Source organism: Zalophus californianus, chromosome 5 (genome assembly GCF_009762305.2).
Source record: "Zalophus californianus isolate mZalCal1 chromosome 5, mZalCal1.pri.v2, whole genome shotgun sequence".
Classification (NCBI taxonomy): domain Eukaryota; kingdom Metazoa; phylum Chordata; class Mammalia; order Carnivora; family Otariidae; genus Zalophus; species Zalophus californianus.
In genome coordinates this window covers 133826443-133847361 of record NC_045599.1, presented here as the reverse complement: position 1 = coordinate 133847361, position 20919 = coordinate 133826443, and the positions used below count along the sequence as shown (strand labels likewise).

The following is a 20919-nucleotide window of genomic DNA, read 5'->3' as shown; positions in this document are numbered from 1 at the left end:
AGTGACTAACACCAAATGAGGAAAAGATCTTTGAAACTGAGTGAATGTGATCTTGATGGATTATCTGTGCACATGGTAGTCAAGGGAAAGGATGATGGTTAGAAAAATAAGAAAAGAGGAGTAACTGGTGGTCCTGGGGGTGGGGGTGCTGCTGGGCTATATGCTGTGAGGGAGGGTCGAAGCCTCCTGCTGCTGCCAGAGGAAACCCTTGGCCACAGGAAGAGTTAATAATGTCTTTCTTCTTTGAGTGGATCAACAGTGTGCTCCAGTTCCTAAGGACTCTATCAGAAACCTGGAAAATTTGTATTCTTGGACTTGGACAACGCAGGCAAAACCATTCTACACATACTCAACAATGACTGATTGGGCCAACATGTTTCAACATTAGCTCCAACATCAGAAGAGCTGACAATTGCTAGAATGACTTTTACAACTTTTGATCTTGGAGGGCATGAGCAAGCATGTCGGGTCTGGAAAAATTATCTCCCAGCAATCAATGGGATTGTCTTTCTGGTGGATTGTGCAGATCATCCTCACCTCGTGGAAACCACGCTTGAGCTAAATGCTTTAATGACCAATGAATGAAACAATATCCAATGTGCCCATCCTTACCTTGGGTAACAAAAACAACAGAACAGATGCAATCAGTGAAGAAAAGCTCCGTGAGATATTTGGGCTTTATGGATAGACCACAGGAAGGGGAATGTGACCCTGAAGGAGCTGAATACGTGCCCCATGGAAGTGTTACTTGCACTGTGCTCAAGAAGCAAGGCTATTATGACAAGGGCTTCTGCTGGCTTTCCCAGCATATTGATGTTCAGACAGTGAAAACAAGAGTTTTACTTCTCTGGATTGAGCCTAAAAAAAGGAAAAGAAAAAGAAAAAATGAAAGAATAGGAAAAAATAGGAAAAGAAAGGAAGACTATGAAAAATAAGTTAAAACTATGAGATAATGGAGGGAAATAACCTGGGGTGAATGGGTGACAGAGGAACACTGATTTTTAACCTCTGTTGTACAACCACAATTTCCAAAGATGTTATTATTATTATTACTACTACTATTAGGTATTAGGTATTATTATTGTTATTGAAACAAAACTTTTGCACACTAGAACTATTTTATAACAGCTTTTTCATTCTCAAGTTCTCTGACTTGTTTCTGGTTGATTAATTTTACCTTCTCATAGATTTTTATATTTTGTCTATTTTTGAAAGTATCTGTAGAAAATAGAATTATAGATAGGCAGTTATTTTCTTTCAGATCATTGGAAATAATTTTTTTGGTCTAAGTCCTTGTTACCATGGTTACTATAGAACGTTAATAGTCAATTTAATTCTTCCTCCTACAAAAAGTAATCAGTCTTCTCTCCCCACCCCCATCTATTTCCATCCCACTAGCTATTGTATTCTGGAATTTTATTATGATGTGTCTAAGAATGAATTTACTTATGGTTATTCTGCTTTATATTTGCTGGCTTCTTGGAATTATGAGTTTGTGTCTTTCATCGATTCTGGAAAATCCTCAGACATTGTCTTTATATTCTGGCTCCAACCTGCCTCTTGACTTATAGAGTTCCAGTTAAATCTTTGTTAGATCCTTGCTCTACCCTCTCTAACTTTTTTTTTTTAAGATTTTTTATTTATTCATTTGAGAGAGAGGGAGAGCACGCATGAGAGCACCATCAGGGGGGAGGTAGATGGAGAGGAAGAAGCAGAGCAGAGTAGGAAGCCTGATGCGGTGCTCGATCCCAGGACCCTGAGATCATGACTTGAGCTGCCTTAAGGCAGATACTTACCCGACTGAGCCACCCAGGCACCTCAACTCTCTATAACTCTTAATCAGTTTTCTGTATTTTATGTTTTTATGTTCTTCCATACTGCAATCTGACAACATTTACTTTTTAAATTTTCTCTCTCTAGCTGAATTTAATTTGCTGTTAAAATCATTTTTTTAAAAATTAGCTTTTTTTCATTTGTAGATCTTATTTTATTTTTTAAAGATGTTTTTCTTTATTTATTTGTCAGAGAGAGAATGTACAAGCAGAGGGAGTAGCAGGCAGAGGGAGAAGCAGGTTCCCCTTTGAGGAAGGAGCCCGATGGGGGACTGGATCGCAGGACCCTGGGATTATGATCTGAGCCAAAGGCAGACGCTTAACAGACTGAGCCACCCAGGTGTCCCTGTAGATCTTATTTTAATCTAGGTTTTTCTTTCTGTTTTTTTGTCTTTGGTTTTTTTAGTGACTCCTCTTCCCTGGCTATAGTTTCAACCTGGCATTTAAAAAAAATAATAATCCAAGGGCACCTGGGTGGGTCAGTCGGTTAAGCGTCCCACTCTTGGTTTTGGCTCAGGTCATGATCTCAGGGTTGTGAGTTGGAGCCCCATATGCGGCTCCGTGTTCAGTGTGGAGTCTGCCTGTCGCTGTCCCTCTGCTCCTCTCCCCCAGCTGTCTCTTTCTTTAACATACATACATACATACATAAAATCTTCAAAAAAAATCCCAATAAACATCATGTTTTATTCCTTTTTTTTTTTAAGATTTTATTTATTTATTTGAGAGAGAGAGAACGAGAGATAGAGAGCACGAGAGGGAAGAGGGTCAGAGGGAGAAGCAGACTCCCTGCTGAGCAGGGAGCCCGATGTGGGACTCGATCCCGGGACTCCAGGATCATGACCTGAGCCGAAGGCAGTCGCTTAACCAACTGAGCCACCCAGGCGCCCATCATGTTTTATTCCTATTCTCATTCATGGTACTTTGTTTCCATAGAGTTAGATTAATATTAATTGTATCCTGGTTATACAATTACTAAAAATAAATGATCTTTTGAATTAATCTTTGAGTTAAGGTAAACGTGATTTCTTCCAGTGAGTCTCCGATAGATTCTGTGAGGCACTTATGGTTGCTACAAGTTACACAAAAAGTGAATTCATAATAGATCATAGACCTAAAGGGTCTCCTGGGTGGCTCAGTCGGTTAAGCATCTGCCTTCAGCTCAGGTCATGATACCAGGGTCCTGGGATCAAACCCCACATCAGGCTCCCTCCTCAGCAGGGAGTCTGCTCCTCCCTCTCCCTCTGTGCTCTCTCTCCTTCTCTCTCTCTTTCAAATAAATAAATAAAATCTTTAAAAAAAAAAAGATCATAGACCTAAATATAAAATGTAAAACTATAAAACTTATAGAAATAAAAATAGGAGACATTGCTTTGACTTTAAGTTTGATGATGAGTTTTTATATATAACAAAAAAGTACAATATATTAAAAAACTAATAAGTTGTACTTTGTTAACATTCTCATGAAAAAATAAGATACAAGCCATGGATGGGAAGAAAATATTTACAAATCATGTATTTGATTAAGGGCATTTTTTCTGAATATATAAAGACACTTAAAAACCAGTAACAAGTAAATAAACTACCCAGTACAAAAGTAGATAAATGATATCAATAGACACTTCATCAAAGATGATAGATTGCAAATATGCATATATAAAGATTCTCAACATCATTTGTCGCTAGGGAGATGTAAATTTAAACAACATTGAGAATAAGGTTGCCTTTTTTTAAATTTATTTATACAGATTTTTGAGGAAGACATTTTTAAAGTTTGAGTTAACATTATTTGTCTCAATATTACATCACATGAGCATAACCTTTGTGCACTATAGAATGGCCTAAAATCCAAAAATAAAAAAACCCTGATAATATGAAATGCTGGCAAATATTATTCATGACTGGTTGAAACAATGTACAGTCACTTTGAAAGGGTCATTTGGCAGTTTATTATAAAGTTAAACGTAGATTTACCAGACAGTCATGCTCCTAGAAAGTGAAAACTTATTTTTGTACAAAAACCTGTGTATTCATGCTTATAGAAACTTCATTGATTTATAATCACAAAGCACTGAAAGCAACCAAGATGTCTTTCCACAAATGAATGGATATGCAAACTGTATTGCATCCATACAATGGACTAATTATTTAGGGATAAAAAAGGAACAACTTATTGATTTATGCAATACCAATGATCTTGGTAGAGACAAGCAGTTTAAAGGGCTTCTACTCTGCCTTTTTGTCATTCTCTTATGACAAATATCAGGAAAGCAATGCGAAGATTCTTCTGGATTCTAAGAATATTCATCATAATTATGAACTCAAGAACCAAGGTACTGACCTCATGGTGTGTCTGTACATTCATTGGATCTACTATAGGATGAGCTTGAAACAGACTGAATTATGGTATTCCATATACTCCTGCTTTACTAGGGCAGGGCATGATGGCAGTCTAGATCACTTCATATCACTCTTAGCTCAGATTCTGTTCCTATAGCTCTTGTAAGATGTAGAAATTCTCCTTTGTGTAGGAAAATTTCAGTCTTCCTCCTGTGTTCCTCCTTTACTCCCACACTACAACCATACTCACACTTCCAACACCAGATAGGTGTTTGTTTTGTTTTTCCCACACCAGGCAACTCTCTGTGACACCTAAAATTTAACTCATTTCTGACATCATCAATCTGGAGATAGCATCAAATCCCACAAATCCCATCATTAAGGGTTCAGTTCCACAAGACTGCCAGTCTCCCCACTTCCAATATCAATCACAAGTCCAGGCTGTGATCTGTGTTTCAGACCAACCAGAGGTTCCCACAACCCCCTCCTTGGGGTTGATGAATTTGCTAGAGCATCTCATAAAATTCAGGAAGAGTTTACTTACTATTTACTGTTTTTTTATAAATATATATGATAAAGGATACACATGAATATCCAGATGGAAGAGATGCATTAGGAAAGCTCTGTGGGATGGGGCACAGAGCTTTTATGCCCTCTCCAGTACTGCCACTCTTTCTGCACCTCCCTGTGTTCACCAACCCTGGAAGTTCTCCAAACCCTATAGTGGGGCTGTAAATGGAGTTAATATTTGATCATGCCTACATGATGAAACCTACATAAAGACCCCAACAGTGTGCATAACAATCCATCCCAGTGGATGAATCTTAGGAAATATAACACTGTAGCATGCGAGAGGTTATTATAACCACTTACTACCACTGATGGAATCCTTATTGCTATCTGATGAAATTCCTGAATCTTAAACCAAGATTGTGCTTTCTAAGGTCACTTCTAATAGTAATGTCCTAGTCCAAATTTACTAAAAGTAGACTCTCAACCAAAGATTATGTTACAAGCAGTTTATTTGGAAGGTTGTCCAGGAATGTGGAAGAAGTGGAAGAGAAATGTTTCCTGGCTAATAACGCAGATCTTACCTCCTAGGGACTTTCTGATATACTGTATTGAATATACATCAGATTTGTTTCAGAAAGGGTGGGGAGGGAGAGTATTTACTTACCATCTCCCATTCCACATTGTTTGAGGGTCTATACTTGAGTCTTATCTCTTGGGTACTTTCTCAGTAACAATAACATTTATATCAGATAGCAAGTGTGAATACTTAATAAGGCATTTTTGCAAATTACTTATCAAAGTACTTATAAGCTTCAATGGGAATAATTTTGCTATTATTAAAAATCATTTTCAAATATCAGACATTTGGTAATGATCAGTGTCAGAATGTAAGCACATATGCATAACACTTTGTTCTTCAAATTACCCAGCATCAGAGAAGTGCTACTTGGTAGTGTGTATTTGTTTTTGAAGTTTATCACCAATGAATATTTAGAAATTGGAGTTAAGTTTTCAAGTTCAAACTTGTAAAACATACCTGCTATAACTACATCTTTTAAAATTTAGGTTTCAAACAACAAGAGGAGTACAATATCTTTGAATCTTAAAACAGCAAATGACCTTTGTTTGACATCTTGTCTAAGGTTTTTTGCCTCTAGGCTTTATGACCCATTGAGAATAGGTTGACTTTTTTTTTATTTATTTATACAGATTTTTGACGAAGACATTTTTAAAGTTTGTCTGAGTTAACATTCTTTGTCTCAAAGCTACATCACATAAGTACTTCAAAACCTGGCCTTTTCTCAGAGCAGTCAAAATAGAACAGTATCCACCAATTTGAAACCCAACATTTCTAATCAGTCCATTGTCCATTCTGAGTTGTCTGTTAGTGTGTGTATGTTCACATTTTTTCAGAGGTGAGGGGTCAATGTGGAGATTTATTAAGTGAAGATTGAATAGAAAAACAAGTAATATAAAATAAGTTAATATTTGAAGAGACTCTAGAAATCTCCAAGTCTTTCTCTTTATGAATGAACAGATAAGAATAGAGACTAAGTACATATATAACAAAAATTTTCATCATAGTGTAGATTATATTATAGTTTTTAATATACATTCATTCTAATTGCTTTACAATACTTAAATCTAATATTTTAGAAATTCAAAGAATTTTAAAGATAGGAAATTTAGAATAATGTTACTAGTAACAATTGAAAGACATGTCTATATTGATTCAGGTAATTCTAAAGTCACTATTTATTATATTATTTCAATTTACAATTTTGTGGGAAAATTACCTCTTCCAGTTTTCTTATTTTACATATACATATTTATTTGGATGAGGATGAAATAATAAAAGATTTATAGAAACAAATATTTTGGGGAAAATATGAATGACTTGAATTCTTAATGTAATATTTCTGTTGTATTATGTCCTGTTCTTTGAAATGCATCTGCTAACATGCTAAATCTGATGTTCATTCTCTATAATGTCTGCAAAGTAAAATATTTTTTAAAAAGAAAACAATCTTCATCTTGTATTTGTGTGTGTTTTATTCACTTCTACTATAAAGTGGGGGGAAAAGGCAAGATGAAAAGGTATTATAATGCTGAGTGGCAGAATTTGACACGATAGCTCTCGAGTGTATAATACAGACAACAGGGAGACTAAATGCATTAGGATGTATTTATATTGACAAAGGAGTCATTCTTTGTAGTGTTTAGAAGAAGGATTCTGCCATGACCCACATAACAAATTACTGTTGTCTGACCTCATTGAAACAAGACTTTAGTGAAGTACATCCAGTGGAGTTGATGTAGTAGAGGTTCTCTTACCACAACACTGCTGGAGGGCCGTGATTATACTGCCCCTCATTTCCTGGACTACTAAAACACTTGATAAAGAGTCTTACCACCTTGAATCCCAGAGCTCTTTTACTATGAGACTGAAAATGAGAGGCTGTGTTACCATAGAGTGGCATGTTATTTTTTGAAGAATTAAGACTACTTGCTGAATGAAAGAAAGAACTCTTATGAACTGAAATAAAATCTTATTTTTGTTGTAGCACATCCAGAGAGTTTTTTTTTTTTCCTCCTCACTTTGTATTCTGTTATCCTTTCTATCTTGTGTACCTAAGCAACCAAAAGCAACCAGGTGCTAAAAGCCCTCCCCCTTCAATCATCTCACTTCCATTTCAGGTGTACAATTGATTAAAAATAGAAGACATATATAGTTTGTTTTATAACTCACTGCTATTTCTTATAGATTATGTTTGTCTTAAAACCGCAGTGTTTTTCTTACCTTATGCTTATCTATGGATTTTTTTTCCTATTAATATTAATTAAGGACTTATTAAGTGGACATTTTAATGTGATTGACTGCCCTGGAGCAGACCCATTAGAAATGACTTTTCAAACATTTCCAGGGTTAGGAACAATTTAGTTGTAAAGATTTATTTTATATATATAATATCAACATTTTTTAATTTTTTCAAACTAAATAAACTCAACTCTGAAAAATTACGAAATAATTTTTCCAAAATGAAAATGTAAGAATGTTTAGTTAGTCGTCATTAAGTACTTCCTGTCACTACTGCTGAGCAGGCAGTTCTATATTCACTTAGAATAACTAAAGTAATCTTTGGTAATTTTTCTAATAGCCAATAAAGAACCAAATCTTACACACCACCAGACAGCTTAAAAGCTAAGCTCTTTAATTGTTGTTCCTAATGTTCCATTTAATATTTTATTGCTGAATGCAGTCAGGAGGAAAACACTGGTTTATAATTTTCATTTTGAAGTGCATTTCATGGATTTCATTCTTACTGAATTGATTTTGTAAGAAAGTTGTTTCAAGCACTTTGTCCAGAATGCCTTAAATTAAATAACAATGTCGGGAAAAGATCCAGACTGATTAGTAGTCGTGGGGGTTCTCAAGGCTAAAACTCTGATATCTGAAAAGTTCTTTCTCACCATTATAACACCTTTAATGAAAGGATGGAAAGTATTTCAGTTTCGGTTTACTAGTGACTTTTGATAGGTGAAAAAAAATTTTAAAGCTTATTTGTGTTTTCTAAATATTTTTGAAAAAATCATTTTTTGATTTAGATTAGGGAATGTATGTATATAGTCTCCCACCTACCTTTGAGTTTACAACGTGTTGTAGATTAATAAAATACAGTTTGGAATGTGGCAGCAAGGCACAAAGATAACTCAGAGATCAGTAGCAACTTCAGTCAACCTAGAGAAATATATATACCTGTTATTGACTGAATCATGTTCTCCTAAAATTCATATCTTGGGGCCCTAACCTCCAGTGTGACTGTATTTGGAAATAGGGCCTTTAAAGAGGTAGTTAAGGTTAAGGTAATAAAGGGGGAGCCCAAGTCCAATCTGACTCGTGTCCATATAGGAAGAGGAAGAGACACCAGGGAGGTGTATGTACAGAGAAAAGGACATCTGAAGACACAGCAAGAAAGTGGCCATCTGCAAGCCAAGGAGATAAGACTTAGGAGAAACCAGACCTTCTGGAAATTTGATCTTAGACTTCCAGCTTCCAGAACATTAAGAAAATAATTTGTTGTTTAAGTTATACAATCTGTGGTATATTGTCATGGCATCCCGAATATACTAATGCAATACCATACCAAGACAGAAAAATAGGTATTTTCCATAAAGATAATTTTAATTTACTAAAATATATGCATTTCAAAACACATTTATCCTAATTGTCTCTGATTGTGCTATTCAGAACTTTTTCATTAAATTTTAATGAAAATGTATCACTATAACAAGACATACTACCTTACATAATTTTCATGGCATTTAAATCATGAGTAAGCTAGGTTGAAATATATAAAAAGCACTGGCATTTAGAAAAATGTTAGGAAAAATATATTTCTGCCACTTTTTTTGTGTTTCTAAATGAAAGATGCTATTACTTGCTATATACTAGCTTTTAACTTAAAAAAAAGTGACTAACAACTTGCCTGCCTATGTGCTATCTTCAAACTTGATTTTAGTCACCCTCCATTAAGCCAAGCAAACTGAGGAAGAGCTGAGTCTAATACCTTTCAAGAAAATTACAATTTTTTGTCCATTTGGTTTAGGAATACCCATGCAAAGAAATTGTGACCAATACTGCATAGATTAAAAACTGCTGAGATTCCTCAAGAAAGGGATATTTTTGTCATTGCAGAGAACAAATGCACAAGGAAAAGTTATTCTTTCTCCTGCCACTCAGTGTGGTTGAGTAAGAACATGATTAATGAAACTGTGACACCCGTGTGTGAACATGAATGGATAAACTTAAATGTGAAATCCCATGGGTACTAGGGGACAGTGACGATATAGAAAGAATCTGGCCCTAGATGGCATTATCGAGTTGCTGAAATAACTAACTGTGGCACTGCCTGACCTCCGGATTTGACATGAGAGGAGAAAAACACAATCCTGAATTTTAAACAATTTTTACTTACTTTATTCTGCCACTCATACCCCAAATGCCCTGTTAATAATAGCATGAATATATTCAAAATTTACTCTGTAACAAGACTAGTATGCATTACCTTAATTAGTCAATCCAAAGTGCCTATAAAATACAAAGTATTTTAGTCTTTCTCTTACAAATAAGGAACATGGAAACCAAAGTTTAGAAAGTTAAGAAATAAGATGCAGGTAAAAATCTAGCATAAACTCAAATGGCTCAGGCCATAGAGCTCCACTTTTGTTTGTTATCAAATTTATTCTTTATATTCCTCTATTATCTGGATATTGTCACATAAACAATGAGTTTGGTTTCTATACTTTCTAACTACTGATTGGGAATGATTACACTTAATTCAATCTGACAACATTTTTGGACAATTTACTACATGTAAATCATGTGGACAATAAAATAAATAAATAAATAAACCCTGTTCTCAGAAGATATTTAAAACTGAGATGAGAGAGAAGACAAATAAAATGTAGAGTGGTATAAGTTAGCGAATATTATTATAAAAATGTCCAATAATATGCAAAATGTGACATGAGCCTAGAGGTGGGAAGGATTAATTCTAACCTTGATGATGGGTAAAATGATCAGATATAGATGGAAACATTGAATGCTACTGTTAAAGTCATATTTAAGTTTTCAAAAGGTAAATTAGAATTTCACTTGCTGGTGAAGATAGAGTGACAAGGACCAGATTTACCCTCCCACCAGGAACAACTAAAAGAATGGGAAAAATATATGAAACAACAGTGCTTAATATATCAAACATCAGGAAATGAAGGACAGCTAGCTATCCCTGTAAAACCAGAAACAAATGAAGTGAGCTTTAGAAATGTCCCAGCTTATAGACTAGAAAAATTTTTTAGGATGCTGAACAATGGAGCCCAGAAATCTCCGTCAGGTGATGGGATGGGGCTTGAAGTCCATGCAAGCCAAGGCAGCTAAAGTAAACAGGACTGAGAACCACAGAAGAGAGAGATGCACAGACTTCAGGGGTTTGCAGAGAGTTGTTTTGAATAGTCCTTAGGTATTCTGGGGAATGTGATGAGTATATGTATTTGAAGAAACTCTCTAAGGCAGGGAAAAGGACCAACTAAGATAATTATACAAAACAGAATCACAGGAGACCAGGAATAGTGCCAACAGCTAGAATAGAAAACTTCATAATTCAGGTAACATCAGAGTCCTAAAAAGGGCCTTGCCAAAGTAGTGCAGAAATTTAGTTCTAGACGAATGAAGTTTTGGGCCTAATAAATCTTAAATCAAGAATTAGAAAGATCCATTTTTCCCAGTAAGTCTATCCAAGTCCTAGAAAAAAAAAAACAACTCAAGAATATCTATAGAAATATAAAACTACCAATACAAAATAAGGTTAAAATTCACATTGTCTGCATCCAATAACAATTAACAGGCATGCAAAGAAGCAGGGATATAAAATCCATAACGAGAAAAATCAATGAACTCAAACTGATCAGCAATAACACAGATGACAAAATTAGTAGACAGAGGCATTCAAAGAGGCATTAGAACTTTATATATTAAGGAAGATAAAGATGGAAGATATTTAGTAAATATATGGAAGATATAAAAATACTTAACATACACTGCATGGGATTAAAACAGATAAACATTAAAGAAGAAAAGATTAGTGAATTTTAAGACATATTAAATGTTGGAAGATGATTCTTCATAGTTTCTCACATTATTGTATGTCTTTTGAGGTGAAGGCTTGATTGCCCTTTGTTCTGGACTATCTTTTCAAGGAAAATTCAAAGGTGAACAGATTTTGGAGATAGGGATAATTTTTCCCACTGGAAAAAATAGTAAATACAGTTGACACTTTAACAATACAGGTTTGAACTTCATGGGTCCACCTACATGCAGATTTTTTGATAAATGTAGTACAGAACTGTAACCGTATTTTTTTATGATTTTTTAATAACATTTTTTCTCTAGCTTACTTTATTGTAATGATACAGCATGAGATACATATAATATACAAAATATGTGTTAGTCCACTGTTTATGTTATTGTTATGGCTTCCAGTCAACAATAAACTATTAGTAGTTAGGTTTTGGGGAAGTCAAAATACACAGATTTTTGACTGCACTGGTGAAGGGTTGGTGCCTACCACCCACATTGTTAAAGTAACAACTATATTTTGAACTTCATTCAGTATGCCCTGGGGAAATTCAGAGTTGGGTTCTGTCCACAAAAGATTCTGATAGGATTCTGAAAGATTCTGATAGAACAGGTGGTAGTGGCTCACACTTTTTTTTAAATAACATTATTGAGATATATATCACGTACCAAACAATATACCCATTTAAAGTGTATAATTCAATGGTATTTAGTATATTCAGTATTTTCAGTATTTGGATCACTCCTAAAAGAAAACTCTCAACCCATTGGGACTCACTCCCTGTTTCCTCCAACTTTCCCCCACACCCACAACAGCTCTAAGGCACTAATCTACTTTCTGTCTGTATAGATTTGCCTATCTGGACAGTTTGTTTAAATGGAATTATACATGTGTGGTCCTTTGTGACTGGCTTCTTTCATCTTTGTTGCAGCCTGACTCAGTACTTCATTCCTTCTTATGACTGAATAATATTCAACTGTATGGATATTTTGCTTATCCTTTCATCAGCTGATGGACATTTGGGTTGTTTGCACCATTTGACTATTAAGAATACTGCTGCTATGAACATTAGTGTACAAGGTTTAAGACAGTACAATCATATTGAGGGTATCTTTGTATTTATCGTTAGGACATTTGCAGCCTCTTTAAATTGCATGTTTTCTAATGTTTGATGTAGGAAATTAACATGTCACACTATTTTCTTCACATGGTTTCCTCTCTATAGATTTAAAAAACATACTTCGTCCTTCAACTGCTCTATTTAAATAAGGCATATTATCATTAATTAGCTCTCTGTTAAGCAACTTAATCTAGTTAAAATATTTTTAAAATATATTTTAAACAGAGCAAGCTGCATAAATTAAGAGCTCCATTCACCACATATATTGGCCACAGAGGTATTATAAGTTTTCATCCAGACCATTGTCTGGAGTGCCTCTATTAGTGACATGGGACAGATGGTGAGAAGAAACACATGACATAGGTATTCTACATTTTTTAGAAAAATAGAAAATGCTGAATTTGGCATTTTCAGAATCACTTTAAATCTAACATATATTTAATGATTGCTGAATATAAAACATAATTCCATGGGCTGGAGTGAGTAAGATAAATCAAATATGGTCCCTGACCTCATACAGTATCATGATACAGTGCAGCAAATATGCATGCATAAAATGAGATAGCCAGTTGATTGAAAGGCAGAAAGGAAGTATGAATGTAGATTGAATATGATAGTATTGAAATTCATGATTATAAGCCTGATATTGAGCCTAAAAAAATAGTGTCCTGTATTTCCTAATGGGGAAAGTTAATCTTTCATTATCAGTGTTTTTCAGAAATAATTGTGAAAATGGTAACAAGATATATACATTTATACATATATACATATATGTGTGTATATATATATATACATATATATACTTTATATGTGTATGTCTTTTCCCTTTATCCTTCTCCTTTGATGATAGCTCCTCTACCTCCTCCCTTTTCTTCTTCTTTTTCTCTTCCTCCTCCTTTTCCTTCTTATTTATTTTTTCCCAAATAATGTTTTTCAAAGTAGAGGGTACTCTTGTGTTAGAAGATAGAAGAGCACATTGGATCAATGAAGCTATTTTAAATTCCATCCTAGAGACATGATCAATGCACAAGAGTCCTCAGTGGTTTGGAAAAATCTTATAAAGGCTTTGAAAACTTGGGTGGCCAGATAATCATTCAATGCAATATATGAACAATTACCATATATAGTAAAGGCTGTGGATATTCAATTTAGAAAGTACTGATGCATAGAAGTCTCCACCAATATGGATAACACAGACAGGGTGGAATATAAAAACATGACTTACCAGAATGATCACTCTCATTAAAAACTTTCCATTTACTCTGTTTTCTATGCCTGTTGCCCAGAATCTCTATGAATTGCAAGGATTGTGTGTTCTTTTAGAATAGCATGAGGTGGGACAACTACATCTACCTAAAGAATATTTTAGAATTTTGTGACCACGTTTTCAATTAACATCATTTGGAGGGCAATATTGCTAGACACCTTGCAATGATCATGGCTGACTATCTTAAAAAGGATCATCAATCATGTGTGAAATATTGCTTATTAAGACTAGAAAATGACAGTAATTCATATATAAAAGTCAAGTATTTTTTGTGCAACTTTAATAAATGGAATTTTCCAAGAATACAACTAAAATCAAAGGTAGCTTGTACAGTTGACCCTTGAACAACACGAGTTTGGACTGTGCACGTCCACTTATGAATGGATTTTTTTATAAATACAGTATAGTGTACAGATAAGTGGGTTTTTTAATCTTCCTTAGGACTTTCTTAATAACATTTTGTTTTCTCTAGCTTATTTTATTCTAAGAATATAGTATATAATACATATAACTTAAAATAGTGTTAGTTAACTGTTTATGCTATCAATAACGCTTCCAGTCAATAGTAGGCTATTAGTAGTTAAGTTTTGAGGATTCAAAAGTTATATGTAGATTTTTGACTGCTCAGGGGGTTGGCTCCCTAACTCCCACATTGTTCAAAAATCAACTATATATTTACTGCCCTTTCTAAAAGATTTGAGTTTCCTAACCTTCTGTAATGTAATACACTGTGTGTACAGTCTTTCCTTTTCTCTGTTACCCTTAGAGTACTGGGGCTTGGGGAATCAGTAAAAATGCTGTTACATGGGCCACTGCTATTTCTGTTAAAATAAAGATTTTTTTGTTCTTAATCCAGGAGTCTTGTGTTTTCCACCACCATCATTATACTGTGACAGATTAAATTGTAAACTTGCAAGTGGAGTAAAATTTCACACCTTTCACAGTTTTAGACAGTTATGGTGCTGAGGATAAGAAGACAGGAGGCTGAAGGAAACATAAATTTCCAAAACAGGAAGGATAGGGGCCTTGGAGAGCAGTCATTGCTATTTGAAGGAAATTCATGAAAATTGACAGTAAACATGTTAATCAAATAATATTAGCAAACAGTATTGCCTATTAAAAGAAGGGATAGGCGAAGTAGTCACAGATTGAGTACTGGAAAGAATGTTTAAATACCTGATCTTCAGGTTGAGTGGACTTCCTTGCTAGCTTGGTGTGCTGCCTCAGGCCCAACTTTTCATGATAACTTATCTTAGAGTCATCCTGAATGGGCAGTTTCCTTCCCCCTTTCAGTATTTCAGTCAGTAGTTTCAGAGATAAATCTACACTAAATGTGAAAGGAAGAAAATTTGTGGTCACTATAGAAACCAGGTTCTTCATTAGAAACTTGGTTGGTTCATTTGGGAGATGAAGAGGTAGAGAATGTAATGCTTATTAAGGAAGAAAGGGTCGTCTTATTATTCAACCCCTTCCATATTCCATTTTGCCACTACAGATCTATATGTTCCAGGAAATGAAACCATCCCAGAATTTCTTACATTCAATACTGACTTCTATAATGCAACTTTGTCCCCTGGACAAACTTTTCCTGACACAGACATACTTCTGTGGGAAACCATGGATAAGACATTGACTAGTATTCAGTTGTTTACTGACCCAAACTGAGTTTTCAGTGCTAATGAAGATGACTCACTGGAGAATGAAAAACTGACCCAAAGGAATATAGAAAAATCTTTGCATTTATTTCTACTGCTATGGAAAATTCACTTGGTTTTTAGATGAAGAAATAATGTCTGAAGTGTTTATAAATTTGATGAAAGCTGTAAACTCATATAGCTAAGATGCTCTTTGAAACCAAAGTACAAGAAACATGAAACAATTATGTAATCAAATTGTTTAAAAACAATGATAAAAAAAATTTTAAAGCAGCTACCGAGAAAGAAACATCGGATACTAAGGAACAAAAAGGGATAAAAGCAGAGTTTTCACTGAAGACAATGTAAGATAGAAGACTTACGTGCTTAAGCATGTTCTATTGAACAACATGCTTAAACTATTGAAGTAAAAACAAACATCAGTCAACTTTGAATGCATTACCCAGGAAAAATAATTTCAAAAACAAAAGTGAAATAAATACTTTTTCAGACATACAAAGACCAAAAGTTTTCATCACCACTAGACCTCAACTACAAGAAATAAAGGAATTTCTACATTCATATGGAATATTATGCTTGTCATACTTGATGGAATTCTGGATCTGTACAAAAGAATGGAGAGCACCAGAAAATCTTAAGACATAGATAAATATAAAAGTTTTATTTTTTTAAGATTTTGTTTATTTATTTGACAGAAAGAGCATGCACAAGCGGGGGGGGGGGGGGTGGTGGCAGGCAGAGGGAGAGACAGGCTCTCTGCCGAGCAGGGAGTCCCATGCGGGGCTCCATCCCAGGAATCTGGGATCATGACCTGAGCCGAAGGCAGACATTTAACCCACTGAGCCACCCAGGTGCCCCAATATAAAGGTTTTAAAATTTAATCTTTTTAAGCAACAATGAACTACTTAAATAAAAAGTAATAATATTGCATATATATTGGTTAAATAATGTGACAAAAATGCACAGACTGAGAAAGGAGAAATAGTTGTGTACCATTTTAATGTTCTTATATATGTACTATTATATATATCACTTAAAATTAGACTGAGATAAAATAGTGATAGTTCTATAAATATACACAAAAATAACACAAAATAATAATAGTTAATGCATCAGAGAAAAATAAAATAGGATCATACAAAATATGTATTTCTTCCAAAACAACAAAAAAAAGTACGAAAGCATATTGGACAAATAGAAACCAAAAAGCAAGATAGTAGATTTAAAACCAATTATATCAGTAATCATTAAATATAAATGGTATGTACATGTTATTAAAAGGAAGAGATTGTCAGATTGGATAAGAATGTAGTTTCAACTATACATTGCCTACATAAAGCTTACCATATAAAAATTCAAAGGTTAAAATAAAAGATTGGGGGGGAAATGTACCTTGTTAATGCTAAACAAAAAGATGGAGTGGCTTTATTAATATCAGAGAAAGTATATTTAAGAGCAGAATATTACAAACTAAATGAAAAATGACCAGGGGGCCAATTCATTTGAGACCATTGAAGAGCAGGTGTAATACTACAAAGGAAAATATCAGCTTCTCTACACTAATAAAATGTGATTAGAGAGGCTATATACATCCTTCCCAAACCTAAGAAAACTATAGGTCTGTGATCAATATTTAAGAAATTCAAAGACCTACACATAGATCCTATAAAATAATAAGAAAGTCTGAGCTTGTAAGGATAAGAAAAGCAAAGTTAGCCATTAAAAAAAATAATTGCTAGATTTAATCCCACTGTAAATATCTGTGTCACTAATATTACTATTAATTATTTGTGATCAACTATCATCTGATCATATTAAAAGTAAAAGGAGGATTTATTTGACACAAGTTGTAGAGAGAAACCATATTACTGGAAATCTGATCAAATCATTTTAGTGATTATTTTGTCCAGGTCAAGTTAATGATTTCATTTCTACTAAAAATAAGCTGGAATAGTTGTGTTCTTGGAAGTCAGTTTTTCTTCCTAACACTGGCTCTCAAATTACTGAATTTGTCACAAGGGCAAATATATGGATTAAACCTTGAGAATTTAATCTACACTACTTATTGGAAAAATAAAATATCCACATTCTTCATAGGATTTGTCTTCACAGAAATCAGAAACAATGTTTTAAAATATGTATAATAAACATTATAAATTGTTTGATTAGCAGTAAAGTAATTGATAATGCCTTTGGAGTTGTTTTTGTCAATTTTTTTCTATTTTGTAATTTATGACCATGATATAATAGGAAGGGAAAATTCTGGAATGTTGAAATAATATTAAAAGATGCTATTGGGGATTATTTTAGCTAGCTTATGGTAGGTTATGCAGTATAAAAACAATCTCGGGGCGCCTGGGTGGCTTAGTTGTTAAGCGTCTGCCTTCGGCTCAGGTCATGATCTCAGGGTCCTGGGATCAAGCCCCACATTGGGCTCCCTGCTCCGCGGGAAGCCTGCTTCTCCCTCTCCCACTCCCCCTGATTGTGTTACCCCTCTCGCTGTGTCTGTCTCTGTCAAATAAATAAAATCTTAAAAAAAAAAAATCTCAACACTCCAATGCTTTCATCACCAAATATTTCTTGCTCATTTCACAAGAGGTTTTCTGTTTAATTATGCCTCTTCTAGACTCTGCTGGCTCTGTGAGCTCACCTGAGTTAAGCTTGATCTGGCACAACGTTATCTTCTCTTTTCATGATATAATAGATAAGAAAAGCCACTACTTCAGAAATGTTGCTCTAATGGTAGAGGGTCAGAACAAGAAGGGTGAGCTGAAATACATGATACTTCTTAAGATTTATCCAAAAGTGACTCTTTGTCACTTTGCCTCACAATCCATTGGTCAAAAAAAAAAAAAAAAAAAAATGGGATGAGTGTAACTCCAATTAGGAGTAAGTGAAGAGTCAGGGAGGATATTGCAATTAGTTACAGGAATATTATAGACTTTAATAAATATTACTTGTTTTAAAATAAATATTACTTGTTTTACTTGTATTTAAAAAATACAACTTTAAAGAAATTAGAAAAAGATGCCTTCTGATGATTCATCAAATAAATTTTAATCCTCAGTTTGCATATTTATTCAATATTGTAGACATATGTATAATCCGTACACTGTCTTTGTTGAAAATACTGGGATTTTGGTAAAATATATTAGAAGATAAAGGTGAATAATAAGAATATTGGAAAAATTAAAAGGTAGTCATAACAAGAGAAGTCTAGACAAAAATGACTAAGAGTATGATAAAATCAATAAGAGAACCAATACAACGCAACTAAATGTCCAGGGTATAGCCCATGAGTAAAAGAAGAATGGATGGAAGAGAAAGCCTTTACATTGCTTTATTAGGAAGCTCAGGAAAACTTTTTCCACATAATTTTGAGTTCAGGGCATACTTTAAGAGGGAAAAGTTAGATAACAACAAAATTTTAAGGCAGGCAGAGTTTATACTCTCCAACAAAACAAATCAATTAAACAACTATTGAGCAGTCATAATATGTTAGAATTTTATTAAATGCTGTGGGTAGAAAGATTAAAAGAACTTATCTGCTTAGTTTACAAATGTATGCTTCTCATACATTCATGTAATCTATGAATCTCATACATTAGGTGCAAAAGATGAGGAGAAAAAAATTATAACATATAAAAATCATGAAAAATTGTATTTCAAATTAGCAGTTTATTCTGGTTTTCTATAGATTTAGATGGTATGGAATTGATTTTCCTTCCCAGTGTGCAAATGTAGCATGTAAAGCCATTAGGCTGATTGCCTTTAAATTATTTTACTTATGTAGGCAATAACTGAAACCATCTTAATTCTCAAATTTACTTATAAAAATACTTAAAAATGTTCTTTTACTCATGTCTTTATAGAATCTACTTACACTTCCAAATACATTATTTGTGCATTTTAAAGTAAACTTATACAAAAAAACCTCCAAATAATAACTATTATATTTAAGTATAAGAATAGCCTCCTCTTTGTAAGAATGTAAGGGACAAAATTGGAAATTATTTCTGTTCTGGCTTCTGCATCAGATCCCATTTTGTGTCTCATGGAAATGCAAACTGGAATGTTATCTCAGATCAGGGTATCTATTAATAAGTTCTGAGAATTCTTAATCTCAAAGTTGTTGCTCAAATATCACTAACTAATTACAATTATTCTCAACTGCAGAAAACATTAATACATTCATTTCAGTCTACTACCATGGTTCTCAGCTGGGAAGAGTATGATTTTGCCAAGCCCCCGAGGGGACACTTGACAATGTCTGGAAACAATTTTGGTTGCCATAGCATGTGGGTGCTGAGGAGTACTGTCATCTAGTGGTTGGAGTCCATGGATGTGGCTAAATATCCTACAGTGCAAGAGGGCGACACCCAACAACAAAGAATTATCTGGCCTTGAGTAACACTATTGTCCAGGTTGAGAAACCCTGACAGACTAACATCCCTTATCTAAGTTCTGCTATTTAACTGTATTATTGCCTTGTTTGTGCTCAACTAGGCAATGATGTTTTTTATATGTCTTTCTAGCCGTTCCATTCCTTAGTCTTTGATCCACATCATACATTTCTTCATCACATTGATAGGTTCTGCTATTTAGTTTTAACATAACTCCCTTGCCTGATGACTCTATATGGCTAAAATACTTACTTTGTGTGATTAAAACACTTTATGATTATTGAATAATATTATTACTGAATAATATATGCCCATTGCAAAAAATAAAGAAAAAAATGAAATACTTTACTAATTATAGAGAGTCAAATGTATTCCAGACACTGTTCTAAGGGCTTGAATGCATTTTTTTACCACACTATGAAATGTGTCCTATTGCTCTCATTAAAGTTTTGATAATGAAGAAACTAAGGCACAGTATTGAATAATCAGCAATCCTGTATTTAATCCCAAGTAATTTACCTTTAGACTAATTTAGTTTATTAATTGAAGATAATCACAGTTAATCAATCTCTCTCTCTCTCTCTCTTTCTCATATGCTGTCTCTTAGGTTGAACAGTGTGAAGGTGATGCCATTTGAGCATACGAACTATTTCATGTAGTTCAACATAATGTAGCCTTTCATATTTCAAAAGTGGTATATCATAGACATATTTCTGTAATTTTTTATCATGTTTTTAGCATGAGTGTTTTCTTTGTTGACAACACGTTTCTAACAATAATGGCAATATAATATTATATATATTGAATCATCACCAAGCATAATTAACCATAAATCCTCAACTGTATGACATTTAATTCCAATTTTTTTCTAGTCTAATTTTTAACAGTAAAACTGCAATGGGGATGCTTTAACATAAAGTTTTTTAGGACTTCCATAAATATAGTTCAAAGAACAGAATTATTGACATTCATTGATTGTTTAACTTCCTTAAAGGCATGAATAGTAAAAACACTTAATTTTAGTGTAGTGTGGGTATGCAAGTTTCTTGTCAATTCTGGAAACTATTTTTTTTACTCCTTGTAATTTTTTCATCAAAAATAATATGTTGATTTTCAAGCCCTTTTAAATAAGATATAGACAGAATAAAGTATGGTTT

At 33.9% G+C, this 20919-nt stretch overlaps 1 pseudogene; it reads left to right on the top strand.

The window, feature by feature from the left end:
- Positions 1–230: 230 nt before the first annotated feature.
- Positions 231–20919, top strand: part of LOC113928457 — a 176614-nt pseudogene continuing 155925 nt past the window's right edge.